Genomic DNA, 7,500 nt, shown 5'->3' on the forward strand with positions numbered 1-7,500 from the left:
GGGAGACTTCCTGGGAATACCAGGTGCTGCAAGCTTTTTTCTTCTTTTACCTGACGTATTTACATGTATAAATAAGGTTCAGAGGGTGGACTCATTCGCTTACGGCCAAACCAAACTGAATACGCCCGATCTCGTCTGATCTCGGAAGCTAAGCAGGGTCGGGCCTGGTTAGTACTTGGATGGGACACTGCCTGGGAATACCAGGTGCTGTAAGCTTTTTTCTTCTTTTACCTGACGTATTTACATGTATAAATAAGGGTCAGAGGGTGGACTCATTCGCTTACAGCCACACCAACCTGAATACGCCCGATCTCGTCTGATCTCGGAAGCTAAGCAGGGTCGGGCCTGGTTAGTACTTGGATGGGAGACTGCCTGGGAATACCAGGTGCTGTAAGCTTTTTTCTTCTTTTACCTGACGTATTTACATGTATAAATAAGGGTCAGAGGGTGGACTCATTAGCTTACGGCCACACCAACCTGAATACGCCCGATCTCGTCTGATCTCGGAAGCTAAGCAGGGTCGGGCCTGGTTAGTACTTGGATGGGAGACTGCCTGGGAATACCAGGTGCTGTAAGCTTTTTTCCACTTTTACCTGACGTATTAACATGTATAAATAAGGTTCAGAGGGTTGACTCCATCGCTTACAGCCACACCAACCTGAACACGCCCGATCTCGTCAGATTGAGTTCAGGTGTGCAACCAGGAAGTGAAGGGAGCAGGAAAACGTGTGTGTGCAGATCAGGCTGATATAGAAGCCTGGGGATTTCTTTTCTTCTGATTGATTTATATATGATTTTGACGAAATCTTAATTTAATTATAGTTGAAAACCTCCCCACAGCTTTTTTGCTGTTTGGGGAGGCCTTTTGTTTAACTAATGGACCACATGGCAGCAGACAAAGGACCGGAGCAGACAATGCCTAGCAGTGGAGTTGGAGCACTGGAGGGAGAAGGAAGGCATGGGATTGAGAAGCAGACAGAAACGGGAGGAGGACGTCAGAAAGAGTACGCGAAAGAGCTGACCGTGGACGTTGAGGTGGAGGGAACGGCAGTGATTTCCATGATGGATATTCTGCGGGAAGTTAAAGTGCAATGTGGAGTGGTGAGCGGGTGCCGTGTGAGAGGGGGAAACAACTTCGAAATTACCATGAAGGATGAGATGGGAAAGCGCAAACTGCTGGATGGCGTGCGCGTAAAAGGAGCCTTAGTGCACGCCAGAGAGATTGTGAACAGCGACATGGTGGTTTCTTTTATTGACTTGCCGGTGTATATGGAAGATGCCACAATACTGGGAAGGCTGGAGGAGTGGGGAGTACGGCCAATATCGGCTATCAAACGGCGCAAGTGGCCGGGGACGGAGATTGTGGACGGGACAAGATTTTTAAAAGTCCGCTTCAATGAGCAGGTACGATCACTCCCGTACTCGACCAAGTTAGAGAAACTCAGAGGAGCGGAGTACTTTAGGGTAATACACGACCGACAGGTGCGGGTGTGCCGACTCTGCATCAAGCCAGGACACATCTTCAGGGAGTGCCCTGATTTCAAGTGCTTCAGGTGCCAGAAGACTGGGCATTATGCGCGGGAGTGTGAGGAACAAAACGCAGCGGCGAGAGAGGAGGAAGAGGAGAGAGGAGAACAGATGGAGGAGAAAGACGGAGAGAGCGATGACGGAAGGGGAGCTGAAGAGAAGGCGGAAGGTGGGAACGAGGAAGCCGAAAGAGAACGGGAAAGGCGGTATAGATCTGACAGCGGCGACAGTGTTGAGAAAGACGGTGACGAACAGATGATGGAGCAGGGGGGAAAAGCGGAGGACGATGATGCGGCGGAGGCTACAGACGATGAACGAGGGAGAGCAGAACAACAGGTGGAAAAAATGGACGAGGAGCAAAGAAAGGAGGGCAGAGGACAAAAGAGAGGGAAGAAGAAAAAAGAACAGGGACTGACCGCCAAAAGGAAAGCAGAGGAGGAGAAGACACGGGGAGAGAATAAAGGACAGCGGTCTGGCATGTGAGTCTTGCTTTAGTTTGTGGTTTAAATATTTTCTTTCTTTTAGCTCTCATGACCACAGTAACTTCTGTTAATGTGAATGGTTTAAGGGACAGAGGCAAACTGAGGTCACTTTTAAATATATATAGAAGAGACATCCTATGCATACAGGAGACAAATTGGGATGACGTAAAAGTTATGGAGGTGAGGGAGGTGTGGGGGGGGGGGATTTATTATAATAACAGGGCTAAGAATGCAAGAGGGGTGGCTATAATGATTAAAAAACATAGGGTAGATGAGATAAAAGAGATATATAAAGATAGGACAGGGAGGATAATAGTAATAGAGTTTAAGTATCAAAATGTGTTGTTTAGACTAATTAATATATATGTTCCGAATATAGAAATAGATAAAAGAATTATAATAGAGGAGCTGAAAGGGCTAGTGATTGGAAGATGTATAATAGTTGGGGACTTTAATACTAAATGTAGCAGGCTAGATATAGGGCAAGGTGTAGTGTTCAGATGGGAAAAATCGAGGGAGAACTTGTTGGACATGATGAAGGACAAGAATTTAGTAGATGTGTGGAGATATGAGAATCCAGAGAGGAGGGAATTCACCAGGAGACAAATGAGGGATGGTGTATTTAAACAAAGCAGGATAGATTTGGTTTTAACACAGGGAGAGAATATAAAACATATAGACAGAATAAGACATGAAATAAATGCACTGAGTGACCACGACGGGGTGAGATTCAGAATTAAAGTAGGGAGAGAGGAGATAGGGGGAGGGATGTGGATTTTGAATGCAGGTTATATTGAAGAGGGCGAATATAAACAACAGATTAGGGAGTTATTAGATATGGAGAATGAGAAAATTAAAGAATACGTTGCCAATAGGGCAGATACTCAGATTGGGGAGATATGGGAGAAGGTGAAGAATAAGATTAAATCAATAAGCATTTGGTACAGTAAGAAAAAAAAAGTGAAAATGATGAAGAAAGAGAAGGAGTTGAGGGAAAGACTGAGGGGGGAGCTGAGTAAAGCGGAGAATGATGAAGGTTACAGCATGGAGAATTATATAGAGGCAAAGATGGAACTTCAGGGATATGAGGCAGAGAAATGTAGAGGAGCAATTTTACGGAGCAAGGCAAAATATGCGCTGGAGGGAGAAAGGTGCACAGCGTATTTTCTGGGACTAGAAAAAAGCAAACAAAGCAGGACATATATACACGAAATCAGGAATAAGGAGGGGGAGGTAGTAGCGGACTATGTGGCCATACTGGAGAGGGTGCAAGAGTTTTATGGGGAGTTATATCAGAGAGGTGGATTAGAGGAGGACAGTATAGTGGAGGTACTGGATAGTGTAGAAAGCAAGCTGAGTGTGGATGATAGTGAATGGTGTGACAGAGATATAAATAGGAGTGAGGTGATGGAGGCGATAGAGGGCCTGAAGAGCGGGAAGAGTCCTGGGAGTGATGGGATAGGGATTGAATTTTATAAAGTATATAAGGAGCAGATGGCATCTATTTTAGTAGAGGTGTTCAGGGAGACTGAGAAAACAGGGATAGTGCAGGGTAGGATGGTAGAAGGTGTGATTACCTTAGTGTTTAAGAAGAAAGGAAGTAAACTAGACTTGCAGAATTATAGGCCTATAAGTCTGCTAAATGTAGATTACAAAATTTTGACCAAGGTGTTGGCTAACAGAATAAAACGAGTGATAGGGGATATAATTAAAACATCTCAAAGTTATAGTATACCAGGTAGGGATATAGCTGACACAATAGCGACAGTTAGGGATACAATAGAATTCATGAAGAGAGACGGGGCGGGGGAATAGCGTTAGCTATAGACTGGAATAAAGCGTTTGATAGGGTGGAGCATGAGTTTTTATTTAGATCACTGGTGAGATTTGGATTTGGAGAGAGATTAGTGGGGTGGGTGAGGAGGTTGTACGAGGGTGCAAGGAGCTGTGTCAAAGTAAATGGAGTGCTGACTGACAGATTTTGTCTAGGGAGATCGATAAGGCAGGGATGTCCACTATCGGCATTGCTCTATGCCATTGTGGCTGAGCCCCTGGCCTTACTAATTAAAAAGGACGCAAGAGTTCGGGGAATACAACTACCATCTGGGAGCGTGCATACAATAAATCAATATGCAGACGACACAACAGTAACAGTGAGGGATGGGAACAGTGTGAAAAGGGTGCTAGAATTGGCAGAGATATATGGGAGAGCTTCGGGCGCTAGAATAAATAAAGAAAAATCAGAAATAATGTATATAGGCAACGTAGAGAGAGAGGAAGTAGGTTTAAGGGTGGAGGATAGGTATATTAAAGTGTTGGGCATATATTTAGGTGTTGAAACTACAGAGGCAACTGAGGCAACATGGACAGGAGTCATCAACAAAATAAAAACTGTATGTGGGAGGTGGAAGGCAAGGAAGCTCAGGTTAAAAGGAAAGGTGACAGTGGTTAATAGTTTGCTACTATCAGGCTGTGTGTATGTGTTGTCTGTATTAGAAATGCCAATGTGGGTTAAAAATGAACTTAACAAAATTGTGTGTGATTTTATATGGGAGGGGAAGGGGGTTAAGATTGCACAGGGGACACTCGTGGGAAAGAGGTGTGAAGGAGGGCTGAATTTATTGGATATAGGAACAAAAAAGACAGCAGTAAGGATTAAAACGGTGAAGAAATATATGGTGGGAAGATATAAATATGGGTGGAAGGATTTCATGGAGAAATATATGAATGATGTGGGTGGCATAGGACAGTATGTGTGGTACATGGGCCTAAAGCAGTCAATGACGACAACTATACCAGAATTTTATAGAGAGGTCTTTGAAGCCTGGAGGAAATTCTTACCTAAGATGCAATATGAATGTGAGAGGATACAACCGTTGGTAAAACTGCCCCTGTTTCTAAACGAAAAAATTAAACACAATGGCAAAACATTGTATGAGCCCAAATTCATAGAAGGAGGGATTAGACAAATAAAGGACATCATTTATGAGGTCATCCCAGGATTCTTAAGAAATAATTGCATATATGATCAGGTATGTGAGCTCGAGGGGATGGAAAATAGAGAGAAAATAAATAAAATATATGAAAAGATTAAAACAAGTATACCCTTAGAGTGGGCCAAGATCATCAAAAGTGAATGTGTGGAATACCAGGTGCTGTAAGCTTTTTTCCACTTTTACCTGACGTAATTACATGTATAAATAAGGTTCAGAGGGTGGACACAATCGCTTACAGCCACACCAACCTGAATACGCCCGATCTCGTCTGATCTCGGAAGCTAAGCAGGGTCGGGCCTGGTTTGTACTTGGATGGGAGACTGCTTGGGAATACCAGGTGCTGTAAGCTTTTTTCCAGTCTTACCTGACGTATTTACATGTATAAATAAGGTTCAGAGGGTGGACTCAATCGCTTACGGCCACACCAACCTGAATCAATCAATCAATCAATCAATCAAATTTTATTTGTATAGCCCATATTCACAAATTACAATTCATCTCATAGGGCTTTAACAGGGTGTGACATCCTCTGTCCTTAACCCTCAGCAAGAGTAAGGAAAAACTACAAAAAACCCTTTTAACAGGGTAAAAATATGTAGAAACCTCAGAGAGAGCCACATGTGAGGGATCCCTCTCCCAGGACGGACAGAAGTGCAATAGATGCCACGTGCAGGAGAACATCATCAATAATCAAAGTCTCTAGCAGCATTGATGAAGCACAGTCCATGCTCAGCAACCATCTAGACCACGGTCCACCATCCAGACCAGACGCCACTTCAGTCCTCAGTCACCGTCCACCGCCGCCCACCAGGAGGACCCATCACAAGCCACCACTGCGGTCCTGGTCCACCGCCCGTGCCCAATGCCAACGCGACACAGGGTCCGCCACCAGCACCACGATCAGCCCACATGACTCAGAATCCGCCACACTGGATCCAACACCGCGACCCCCGGTGCGCGATCCACAAACCGCAATCCATGGTGCGGCCACAGAGGCCCTGGATCTGCGGGTGATAAAGCAAAGGGATTCCGGGGAAGGGGGATAGGGATGGAGAAGAGGAAGGAGAAGCTGGAAAGAGAAGCTCCGTGTGTCATGTGTCATAAAATAGAACAAGTAACGTTCTGGCGCACTAATTAGCTCTAACTATAAGCTTTATCAAAAAGAAAGGTTTTGAGCCTACTTTTAAACGAACAGATGGTGACTGCCTCCCGAACTGAAAGTGGTAGATTATTCCACAGCCGAGGGGCTTGATGGCTAAAAGCTCTGGCTCCTACTCTACTTTTAGAGAATTTAGGGACGACAAGTAGGCTTGAATTCTGGGAGCGGAGTGCTCTAGTGGGTTTATAAGGTATTAACAGCTCTTTAAGGTATAAAGGCGCTATATTATTAAGGGCCTTGAAGGTGAGGAGGAGAATTTTAAATTCTATTCTAGATTTAACTGGAAGCCAGTGTAGCGATGCTAATATTGGAGAAATGTGCTCTCTTCTCTTTGTTCTCGTCAGGACACGTGCTGCAGCATTTTGGACAAGCTGTAGAGTCTTTAACGACTTCCTGCTGGAGCCTGATAATAATGAATTACAATAGTCCAGTCTCGATGTAACAAAGGCGTGGACTAGTTTTTCTGCATCTTTTTGTGAAAGGACATGTCTAATTTTTGAAATATTACGCAAGTGGAAAAAAGCGGTCCTAGAAATTTGTTTTAAGTGACTATTAAAGGATAAATCAGGATCGAAGATCACTCCCAAGTTCCTGACTGTTTCATTGGAAGCAAGGGCAATGTCGTCTAGCGCAGCTATATCATTAGATAATGCATCTCTAAGGTGTTTGGGGCCAAGTATTATAACCTCTGTTTTGTCTGAGTTTAATAAGAGAAAATTGCGGGTCATCCAGGTTTTTATGTCCTTGAGACATGTTCGAAGTTTAGTTAATTGATTACTTTGTTCAGGTTTTATTGACAAATATAACTGGGTGTCATCCGCATAGCAGTGGAAATTTACCGAGTGTGTCCTGATAATGTTTCCTAGTGGAAGCATATATAATGAGAATAAAATTGGGCCGAGCACAGAGCCCTGTGGAACACCATGATTAACTTTGGTGCGCACAGATGACTCATCATTAATTTGCACAAATTGGGAGCGATCAGAAAAATAGGATTTAAACCAGTTAAGGGCGGTTCCATTAATGTTAATTAACTGTTTTAGTCTTTGTAATAAAATTTGATGGTCAATTGTGTCGAATGCTGCACTGAGATCTAACAGAACGAGGACAGACACAAGTCCCTGATCTGAGGCTATTAAAAGGTCATTAGTGACTTTTGCCAAGGCTGTCTCTGTACTGTGATTGGCTCTAAACCCCGATTGAAAGTCTTCATATATATTATTTTCCTGGAGAAACTCACACAGCTGATTGGCTACCACTTTTTCTAAGATTTTAGAAATGAAGGAGAGGTTAGATATTGGTCTGTAAAATACGCCCGATCTCGTCTGATCTCGGA

At 43.9% G+C, this 7,500-nt stretch overlaps 4 non-coding genes and 1 pseudogene across 4 annotated transcripts; all 5 read left to right on the forward strand.

Moving 5' to 3' along the window:
* Window positions 1–35, forward strand: part of LOC133937902 (5S ribosomal RNA) — a 119-nt pseudogene extending 84 nt beyond the window's left edge.
* A 62-nt stretch (window positions 36–97) lies between these two features.
* Window positions 98–216, forward strand: LOC133934456 (5S ribosomal RNA). The gene has a single exon (XR_009912636.1). It is a non-coding gene; the product is annotated as a 5S ribosomal RNA (ribosomal RNA).
* Window positions 217–278: 62 nt separating this feature from the next.
* On the forward strand, window positions 279–397 carry LOC133941116 (5S ribosomal RNA). The gene has a single exon (XR_009915708.1). It is a non-coding gene; the product is annotated as a 5S ribosomal RNA (ribosomal RNA).
* A 62-nt stretch (window positions 398–459) lies between these two features.
* On the forward strand, window positions 460–578 carry LOC133948111 (5S ribosomal RNA). Its single transcript, XR_009919725.1, has one exon. It is a non-coding gene; the product is annotated as a 5S ribosomal RNA (ribosomal RNA).
* Window positions 579–5,235: 4,657 nt separating this feature from the next.
* On the forward strand, window positions 5,236–5,354 carry LOC133945965 (5S ribosomal RNA). The gene has a single exon (XR_009917679.1). It is a non-coding gene; the product is annotated as a 5S ribosomal RNA (ribosomal RNA).
* The last annotated feature ends 2,146 nt before the right edge of the window (window positions 5,355–7,500 follow it).

This window comes from Platichthys flesus, chromosome 22 (assembly GCF_949316205.1).
Source record: "Platichthys flesus chromosome 22, fPlaFle2.1, whole genome shotgun sequence".
Classification (NCBI taxonomy): domain Eukaryota; kingdom Metazoa; phylum Chordata; class Actinopteri; order Pleuronectiformes; family Pleuronectidae; genus Platichthys; species Platichthys flesus.